Source organism: Leopardus geoffroyi, chromosome A2 (assembly GCF_018350155.1).
Source record: "Leopardus geoffroyi isolate Oge1 chromosome A2, O.geoffroyi_Oge1_pat1.0, whole genome shotgun sequence".
NCBI classification, from domain to species: domain Eukaryota; kingdom Metazoa; phylum Chordata; class Mammalia; order Carnivora; family Felidae; genus Leopardus; species Leopardus geoffroyi.
Window position 1 is genome coordinate 10,579,029 of NC_059331.1, and position 11,282 is coordinate 10,590,310.

Here is an 11,282-nt window from a genome sequence, read left to right on the forward strand (position 1 = left end):
TTGAAGTCCAATTGAGTAACATTTCCTTTTGCAGTTGTATCTTTTTAGAGCAGCTTTATTGCGGTGTAATTGACATATAGTACACAACATTTATTTTTATTAAAGATTTTTAATGTTTATTAATTTTTTTTTGAGAGAGAGAGAGAGAGAGACAGAGCACGAATCGGGGAGAGGTAGAGAAAGAGGGAGGCACAGAATCTGAAGCAGGCTCCACCCTCTGAGCTGATTGTGGGGCTCAAACCCACAAACTGCAAAATCATGACCTGAACTGGAGTCGGATGTTCAACCGACTGAGCCACCCAAGTGCCCCTAACCTTCACACGTTTAAGTACAATTTGATAAATTTTTCTTACCTTCTTAACCTTTTTGAAGTGTACAGTTCATTAGTGTTATATATATTTACAGTGTTGTGTAATGAATCTCCAGAACTTTTTCATCTTGCCAAATTGAACCTCTCTACCCATTAAACAACAATTCCCCGTTACTCCCTCTTCCAGCCCCTGGAAATCACCATTCTACTTTCTCTTTCTATGACTTTGACAATTTTAGATACCACACGTAAGGGTGATCATGCAATCTTTGTCTTTGTATAACTGGCTTATTTCACTTAAGATAGTATCCTCAAGATTCATCCGTGCTATAGCATCTCACAGAATTTTCCTTCCTTTTTAAGGCTGAGTAATATTACATTGTATTTGTGTACCTCATTTTGTTTAAGCATCAATGGACACTTGCATTGCTTCCAACGCTAAGCTGCTGTGAATCATATTACTGTGAACACGGGCACGCAGAAATCTCTTCAAAAATCCTGCATCCAATTCTTTTGGATATATATCCAGAATTAGGATTTTCAGATCATATGATAATTCCATTTTTAATATTTTGAGAAATTGCCAGGAATTACTGTTTTCTATATGGCTGCCTTTATGTTTCCAGAAACAAGGTTTCTCTACATCCTCATGAAGGATGTATAAGGTGATATCACTTTGCAGTTAAAAACATTTTTTAAATTTCTATTCATTTTTGAGAGATGGGGGGAGGGGCAGAGAGAGGGGGAGACACAGAATCCGAAGCAGGCTCCAGGCTCTGAGCTGTCAGCACAGAGCCTAATGTGGGGCTTGAGCCCATGAGCCATGAAATCATCACCTGAGCCAAAGTCGGATGCTTAACTGACTGAGCCTCCCAGGCGCCCCTCTCTGGTAGGATTTTGGTGGTCTCACATTTAGGCCTTTCATAATTTTGAATTTATTTTTGTGTATGGTGTAAGAAAGTCGTCCAGTTTCATTCTTCTGCATGTTGCCGTCCAGTTCTCTCAGCACCATTTGCTAAAGAGACTGTCTTTTTTCCATTGGATACTCCTTCTTGCTTTGTTGAAGATCCATTGGCCATATATTTGCGGGTCAAGTTCTAGGTTCTCTCTTCTATTCCATTGATCTGTGTGTCTGTTTTTGTACCAATACCATACTGTCTTGATGATTACTGCTTTTTAATACAGGTGAAAGTCTGGGGTTGTTATGCCTCCAGCTTTAGTTTTCTTTTTCAACATCACTTTGACTATTTGGGGTCTTTTGTGGTTCCATGCAAATTTTAGGGTTGTGTGTTCTAGCTCTGTGAAGAATGCTGGTGTTAATTTGATAGGGATTGCATTGAATATGTAGATTGCTTTGGCTCGTATTGGCATTTTAACAATATTTGTTCTTCCTATCCAGGAGCATGGGATTTCTTTTTTCACCCAATTTCTTTTTCCAATGAGTTTTTCCATTTCTTTGTGTCTTATTAAATTTCTTTCATGAACTTTGTATAGTTTTCAGTGTACAGGTCTTTTACCTCTTTTGTTAGGTTTATTACTAGGTATTTATGGGTTTTGGTGCAATTGTAAATGGGATTAATTCCCTGATATTTCTTTCTGTTGCTTCGTTATTGGTGTATAGAAATGCAACTAATTTCTGTACATTGGTTTTATATCCTGAGACTTTGCTGAATTCCTGTAACAGCTCTAGCAATTTTTTTGGGTGGAGTCGTTCAGGTTTTTCATATAGAGTATTATGTCATCTGCGAAGAATGAAAGTTTGACTTCTTCTTTGCCAATTTGGATGCCTTTTATTTCATTTTGTTGTCTGATGGCTTAGGCTAGGACTTCCAACACTATATTGAACAACAGTGGTGAGAGTGGACATCCCTGTCATGTTCTTGACCTCAGGAGGAAAGTTCTCAGTTTTTCACCATTGAGGGTGATATTAGCTGTGGGCCTTTCATGTATGGCTTTTATGATTTTAAGGTATGTTCCTTCCAACCCTACTTTCTTGAGGATTTTTATTAAGAAAGTATGCTATCTTTTGTCAAGTGCTTTTTCTGCATCTATTGACTGGATCATATGGCTCTTATCCTTTCTTCTATTAATGTGGTGTATCACACAGTTTGATTTGTGAATACTTAACCAGCCCTGCAGCCCAGGAATGAATCCTACTCGATCATAGTGAAAAATTCTCTTAATGTACTGTTCGCTTCAGTTTGTAGTATCTCGTTGAGAATTTTTGCTTCCGGGTTCATCGCTGGTCTGTAATTCTCCTTTTTAGTGGGGTCTCTGTCTGGTTTGGGAATCAAGTAATGTCGGCTTCAGAGAATGAATTCGGAAGCTTTCCTTCTGTTTCTATTTTCTGCAACAGCTGGAGAAGAATAGGTATTAACTCTGCTTTAAATATCTGGTAGAATTCCCCAGGGAAGCCATCTGGCCCAGGACTCTTATTTGTTGGGAGCTTTTTGATAACCAGTTCAATTTCTTTGCTGGTTATGGGCCTGTTAAAATTTTATATTTCTTCCCATTTGAGTTTTGGTACTGTGTGGATGTCTAGGAATTTCCCCATTTCTTCCAGATTGTCCAGTTTGTTGGCATATACTTTTTTATAGCATTCTATTAAAACTGTATTTCTCTGGCGTTGGTTATGATCTCTCCTTTTTCATTCGTGATTTATCTCTTTGGGTCATTTCTCTTTTCTTTTTGAGAATTCTGGTGAGGGGTTTATCAATTTTGTGTATTCTCTCAAAAAACCAGGTCTTAGATTTATTTATCTCTTCTACTTTTTTTTTTTGGATTCTATATCATTTATTTCTGCTCTAATCTTTAGTGTTTCCCCTCTTCTGCTGGCTTTGGGATTTATTTGCTGATGCTTTATAGCTCCTTTAGGTGGAAGGTTTGGTTGTATATTTGGGACCTTTCTTGCTTCTTGAGATCGGCCTGAAATGCATTGTATTTTCCTCTTAGGACTGCCTTTGCTGCCTCACAAATGGTTTGGACTGTCATGTTTTCATTTTCATTTGCTTCCATGTATTTTTAAATTTCTTCTTTAATTTCCTGGTTAAGTCATTCATTCTTTAGGAGGGTGTTATTTAACCTCCACGTATTTGGGGACTTTCCAAATTTTTTCTTGTGGTTGATTTTCAACTTTTATAGTGTTGTGATCTGAAAATATGCATGGTATGATCTCAATATTTTTGTTGAGGGCTGTTTTGTGACCAGTATGTGATCTGTTTTGGAGAATGTTCCACGTGCACTCAAGAAGAAAGTGTATTCTGCTGCTTTAGGATGAAAAGTTTTAAATATATCTGTTAAGCCCATCTGGTCCATATGTCATTCAGAGGCATTGTTTCCTTATTGATTTTCTGCCTAGATGATCTGTCCATTGTTGGAAGTGGAGCATTAAAGTCACCTACAATTACAGTATTATTATCAATAAATTTGCTTATGTTTGTAATTAATTGATTTATATATTAGGGTGCCTCCATGTTGGGGGAATAGATATTTACAATTGTTAGTTCTTCTTGAGGGACAGACTCCTTAGTTATGATATAATGCCCTTATTCATTGCTTGTTACAGTCTTTATTTTAAAATCTAGTTTGTCTGATGTAAGTATGGCTACTCCACCTTTCCTTTGATGTCTGTTGGCATGATAGATTCTTCTTCATCCTCTCACTTTCAATCTGCAGGTGTCTTCATGTCTAAAATGAGTCTCCTTTAGGCAACATATAGATGGATTTTTTTTTTAATTTTTTTTTTCAACGTTTATTTATTTTTGGGACAGAGAGAGACAGAGCATGAACGGGGGAGGGGCAGAGAGAGAGGGAGACACAGAATCGGAAACAGGCTCCAGGCTCCGAGCCATCAGCCCAGAGCCCGACGCGGGGCTCGAACTCACGGACCACGAGATCGTGACCTGGCTGAAGTCGGACGCTTAACCGACTGCGCCACCCAGGCGCCCCATAGATGGATTTTTTTTTAAATCCATTCTGATACCCTATATCTTTTGATTGGGGCATTTAGTCCATTTGCATTCAGAGTGATTATTGAAAGATATGGATTTAGAGTCATTGTGTTATCTGTACATTTCATGTTCGTGGTGATGTCTCTGGTCCTTTGTAGTCTTTGCTGCTTTCCACTCACAGAGTCCCCTTTAGGATCTCTTGCAGGGCTGGTTTAGTGGTTATGAGCTCCTTCAGTTTTTGTTTGTCTGGGAAAGACTTTCTCTCTCCTTCTAGTCTGAATGACAACCTTGCTAGATAAAGAATTCTTGGCTGCATGTTTTTCCTATTCAGCACATTGGCTATTTCCCGCCACTCCCTTCTGGCCTGCTAAGTTTCAGTGGACAGATCTGCTACTACCCTTATGTGTCTACTCTTGTAGGTTAAGGACCGTTTGTCCCTAATTCCTTTCAGAATTCTCTCTTTATCTTTGTATTTTGCCAGTTTCACTATGATATGTTGTGGTGTTGTCCTTTTTGTTGATTTTGAAGGGAATTCTCTGTGTCTCTTGGACTTGGATGCCTGCCTGTTTCCTCCCCCAGATTGGGGAAGTTCTCAACTATAATTTGTCCAAATAAACCTTCTGCCCTTTCTCTCATTCTTCTTCTTCTGGAACGCCTATGATGCCAACATTGTTTCGTTTCATGGAATCACTTAGTTCTCTAATTCTTTTCTTGTGATCTAGTAATTTCTTTTCCCCTTTTTTTCAGCTTAATCATTTCCATAGTTTTACCCTCTATGTCGCCTATTCTCTTTCCTGCTTCTTCCATCCTTGCTGTCGCTGTATCTAGTTTATTTTGCATCTCAACTACAGCATTTCTAAATTCATTGTGAGTAGTTCTTAGATCTTTGATCTCTGTAGCAAGAGTTACTCAGGTGTCTTCTATGCTTTTTCAAGTCCAACTATTTGTCTTATGGCTGTTAGTATTCTAAATTCTTGTTCAAATATATTGTTTGTATCTGCTTTGAGCAATTCTCTGGTTGATTTCTTCTTGAATTTTCTCTTGGGGAGAATTCCTCCATTTTGTCATTTTGGCTAAATTTCTGTCTTTTGTGTATTTAAAAAATTTTTTAATGTTTATTTATTTTTCCAAGATAGAGAGACAAAGAGCATGAGTGTGGAAGGGGCAGAGAGAGGGAGATACAGAATCTTAAGCAGGCTCCAGGCTCTGAGCTGTCATCACAGAGCCCGATGTGGGGCTTGAACTCATAAACTGTGAGATCATGACCTGAGCTGAAGCCAGATGCTTAACCGACTGAGCCATCCAGGCACCCCATCTTTTGCGTGTTTGAAAAGCTTGTTATGTGTCCTGCATCTGAAAGTACTCCTACATTAAAAAGTGCCCAGGGCCTGGCACTTTAGGAAGTGTTTTTGGTGAATGTTGCATGAACTCTGTTGTTGCATTTTGGCTGCTCTATCTCACTGGTTAGTCCCCTGCAGAGCTCCCCCTTGCTTATAGTGGTGGAGCGTTTGGACCTTCAACCAGGTGTGCTTTGATTGATTTATTGAAGTAACCCTTGAAAAAGAAAGGAAAGGGGGGTGGGGGAAGCCTGATCCCATAAAAAGAGAAAAATAAAAAGAGAGAAAATACCAAACAGAGAATAAAAAACTATAAGGCTAAATCCAGAGAAAAAGAAAGGAAAATAAAGAAGAAGAAAGAGAAAAGGTGGAAACGAATAGAATAAAAATGCCTGGTCCACACACACACACACACACTATATATATATATATATATAAAATGAGAAAGAATTGACTAGAAACAAATCAGAAACTATGAGCCTGATTCTAAAAGAAAAAAACAAAAGGGAAGAAGGAAAAATAAAATAAAATAAAACAACAAAACAAAACAAAACACAGTTGTCTATTGGTGCCTGGGATTGGCGGCTGTGCTGGTCTGGAAGAGAGGCCGGCTGCCTTGGGTCAGTCAGTCTTGCTCCAGTAAGTAAGCAGTTGTGAGGCATGCAGGTATGGGGTTTGGTGTAAGTGAGTCCTGCCTCCACTGGAGGCTGTTGTGCTGCTCCCTGAAGCCCCACTGTGTTGGTGATGGGGGGGCGTGGAAAATGACAACACTCTCCCTGGACCAGGTGTCTCAAACCACACTGTTCAGGCAGTCTTCACATAATGGCAAGGGAAGTCAGCTTGCCCTGCTCCACAGTCTCCCATTCCTCCTAGATGCTCGGGCTGGGATTCAAAAGCCAATGTCTTAAAGGACCCTGCACTGTGATGACCCTGTTCTGAAGCTGATTAAAGGCCTTTGGATGGCACCAGGGTCTTTTGTCCTTGGGGAGGCAATAAACCTTCCCAAAATTCTCCAAGAAGGGGGCTGTTCTCTCCCAGTGTGCCCCTGAGATCGCCACACTGTACTATGTGTTCAGGGCTGGCTCCCTCCTCCCTAGAAGTGTGCAAGGCTTCCAGCTCTGTTCCAGAGAAAGTCGCACACCTTTGTACCTCCAAGTTTCAGCTCCAGAGGCTTGATCCTGTCGAGCTATCTCCCTCCAACCGTGGAGATCCTTCTGCCACTCCTCAGATAAATTTCCTGGGAGTTCCAAGTGGTTTGATCTCAATACAACTGTGTTTTAAAAAAAAAAATTTTTTTTTACTGTTTATTTATTTTTGAGAGACAGAGAGAGACAGCATGAGCGGGAGAGGGCAGAGAGAGAGGGAGACCCAGAATATGAAGCAGGATCCAGGTTCTGAGCTGTCAGCCCAGAGCCTGACACGGTGCTGGAACTCACAGACCACGAGATCATGACCTGAGCCGAAGTCAGACGCTCAACCGACTGAGCCACCCAGGCGCCCCTCAATACAACTGTGTTTGAGGGACAAGAAAATCCTGGTCCCCCTACTTCTCTGTGATCTTAACCTGACCTCCTCAATTTCTTTTAATGTTAAGCAATATTCCATTGCCTGGGTGTGCCATAGTTTATTTATCCATTCACCTACTGAAGGGCATCTTGGTTGCTTCTAAGTGTTGGCAATGATCAATAAAGATGTTATAAATATGTATGTACAGATTTTTTTTTTTTGTTTGGACATGTTTTAAATTCATTTGGGTATTTACCAAGGAGCAGATTGCTGGGTCATATAGTAAGAGTATGTTAAGTTTTGTACCATTTTGCATTCCCGTCAACAATGAATCAGAGGTGTTATTTTTCTACATCTTTACCAGCACTTGGTGTTGTCAGTGTTTTAATTTCTGTCACTCCAATAGGTTTGTAGTGATGTCTCATTTTTTTTTTTACATTTTATTAATAATTTATTTATTTTTAAATTTACATCCAAGTTAGTTAGCATGTAGTACAACAATGATTTCATGAGTAGATTCATTAATGCCTCTTACTCATTTAGCTCATCCCCCTCCCACAACCCCTCCAGCAACCCTCTGTTTCTTCTCTATACTTGAGTCTCTTATGTGTTGTCCCTCTCTCTGTTTTTATATTATTTTTGCTTCCCTTTCCTTATATTCATCTGTTTTGTATCTTAAAGTCCTCATATGAGTGAAGTCATATGATATTTGTCTTTCTCTGATTGACTAATTTTGCTCTTTGCTCTAATACCCTCTAGTTCCATCCACGTAGTTGCAAATGGCAAGATTTCATTCTTTTTGATTGCCGAGTAATACTCCATTGTATATGTATACCACATCTTCTTTATCCTTTCATCCATTGATGGACATTTGGGCTCCTTCCATGCTTTGGCTATCGTTGATAATGCTGCTATAAACATTGGGATGCATGGGCCCCTTCAAAACAGCACACCTGTATTGCTTGGATAAATGCCTAGTAGTGCAATTGCTGGGTCATAGGTAGTTCTATTTTTTGAGGAAGTTCTACTTTTTTGAGGAATCTCCATACTGTTTTCCAGAATGGCTGCACCGGTTTGCATTTCTACTAGCAGTGCATAAGAGATCCTCTCTCTCCACATCCTCGCCAACATCTGTTGTTGCCTGAGTTGTTAATGTTAGCCATTCTGACAGGTGGAAGGTGGTATCTTATTGTGGTTTTGATTTGTATTTCCCTGATGATGAGTGATCTGGAGCATTTTTTCATGTGTCAGTTGGCCATCTGGATGTCTTCTTTGGAAAAGTGTCTATTCATGTCTTTTGTCCATTTCTTCACTGGATTATTTGTTATATGGGTGTTGAGTTTGATAAGTTCTTTATAGATTTTGGATACTAACCCTTCTCCCATTATCTACTCCCATTATCCCAAATATCTGTCCCCATTCTGTCAGTTGCCTTTTAGTTTTGTTGATTGTTTCCTTCACTATGTAGAAGCTTTTTATTTTGATGAGGTCCCAATAGTTCATTTTTGCTTTTGTTCTTTCTTTTGGGGTGAATTCCTTCCTTTTGTCATTTTGGAGGAAGAAAAGGAATAAGGCAAAAAAAATTCACATTAAAAAATTAAAAACAACACACAAACAAATCAAATAAAGGATGTTAGATCCTAGTTGTGTGTTGGTATGGTTGTTGAAAGGAGATTGATAGATTAGAGAAAAAAGGGAAAGATAAGAAAAGAAAAAAAAGGAAAATGTTTGAAAATTTGACAAAACGAATATAATGAAATAGAATAAAATGAAATGATGGAAGTAAAATAGAATTTGAAAAATTTACAAAAAAGTAAAAAACATAGTAGAAAAAGATGAAAGAAAAACAAGATTATAGTAGTAATCAGAAAAGATTCAATACATTGTGCACCCATCAAAACATCAACTCTTGCAATGCATTTTTTTTTAATTTTTTTTTTTAATTTTTTTTCAATGTTTATTTATTTTTGGGACAGAGAGAGACAGAGCATGAACGGGGGAGGGGCAGAGAGAGAGGGAGACACAGAATCGGAAACAGGCTCCAGGCTCTGAGCCATCAGCCCAGAGCCCGACGCGGGGCTCGAACTCACGGACCGCGAGATCGTGACCTGGCTGAAGTTGGACGCTTAACCGACTGAGCCACCCAGGCGCCCCGCAATGAATTTTTTAAAAAAAAACCCAACTCCTTTTAAAAACTATAAAAACATAGGATGAACAATTTATGTAATATCTAGTGTGTGTGTGTGTGTGTGTGTGTGTGTGTGTGTGTGTGTGTGTGAAAGAGAGAGGGAGAGAGGGAGAGAGAGAGAGAGAGGGAGAGAAGAAGAGAGTGGTAAAGAGAGAGGGAGACACTCTCAGGAATTTCTCTTACCAGAGAGTCACTTGAAAAACTAAACACATGTCAGAAAACGACTTGGTGAGCGTTCAGAGCAAAGAGGAAGTACTGACTTTATAGAAAACTATGATTCAAATACGAAAGCCTTGTGAACCTTCTTTACTGTGAACTAATAATATGGAGTGCTATCAGGAAGGAGAAATACCTTTGAATATACCTTTTAAGGTATATATTCAAATACCTTTGAAATACCTATTAAGCAGAGCCTTGAGGGCTGAGTGGGCTCGAACCAGAGAACTCCATGGACTGGCTTTGTCTCCTGGTAGGCTCTCATCAAGGAGGCCCTCATCACACGTGTCCTTCTTCCTGTGCATCGGCCACTACTCCCTTCTCTTATCTCATTAGGCCTGTGGTTGATAATGCTCACCACTGTTACCAATCTCAAAATTCTGTGTGATCTCTAGTACTTTATATACACCATGCTCAAAATTTCATAATTAATTCCCCTGTTAAATTCTCAAATTATCCGAAATAAACACACCCATTTGTGGGGCACCTGGGTGGCTCAGTCAGTTAAGCTGTGACTCTTGATTTTGGCTCAGGTCATAATCTCATGGTTCCATAATCTCATAATCTCCTGGGTGGCTCAGTCAAGTAAGCTCTGACTCTTGAGTTTGGCTCAGCTCATAATCTCATAATCTCTTTGAGCCCTGCCTGCATCAGGCTCTGTGCTGACGACACCGAGCCTGCTTGGGATTTTCTCTCTTTCCCTCTCTCTCTGCCCTTCCCCCTCTCAAAATAAATAAGTAAACAATGAATAAAAGGGTTTTAGGGGTGCTTGGGTGGCTCAGTCATTTAAATGTCAGACTTCAGCTTAGGTCATGATATTACAGTTCATGGGTTTGAGCCCCACATGGGGCTCTCTGCTCTCAGCACAGAACCCATGCCAGAATCTCAGTCTCTCTCTCTCCTTCCCTCCCTGGTGCTCTCTCTCTTAAAAATAAACATTTATTATTATATATATATTTTTAACATTTATTCATTTTTGAGACACAGAGACAGTGAGAGTGGGGGAGGGTCAGAGAGAGAGGAAGACACAGAATCCGAAGCAGGCTCCAGGCTCTGAGCTGTCAGCACAGAGCCTGATGTGGGGCTCGAACTCACGGACCGTGAGATCCTGGCCTGAGCCGAAGTCGGACGCTTAACCGACTGAGCCACTCAGGCGCCCCAAAAAATAAATAAACATTAAAAGAAAGCTTTTAAACACACCCATTTGTGGTTTATATATACAATGGAATACTACTTGGCAATGAGAAAGAATTAAATCTGGCTATTTGCAGCAACGTGGATGGAACCGGAGGGTATTATGCTAAGTGAAATAAGGGAGGCAGAGAAAGACAGATACCATATGTTTTCACTCATATGTGGATCTTGAGAAACTTAACAGAAGACCATGGGGGAGGGGAAGGGGACAAAGAGTTACAGAGAGGGAGGGAGGCAAACCATAAGAGACTCTTAAGGACTGAGAACAAACTAAGGGTAGATGGGGGGGTGGTGAGGGAGTGGGGAAAGTGAGTGATGGGCAGGGAGGAGGGCATTTGTTGGGATGAGCATGGGGTGTTGTATGGAAACCAGTTCGATGATAAATTATATTAAAAAAACCAACCAACCAAACAAAAAAGAATAAATTATGATGACATGTTAAAAAAATCCTTATTGATATGGGGGAAAGACAACGAGCATTTGGAAAAATGAAAATGGTGATTTTGAGTATGTACGACACAACTATCTGAAGAGGTTAAGTCTCTATCTACATAAATGGGAAGAGAGATTGGGGCAATGAT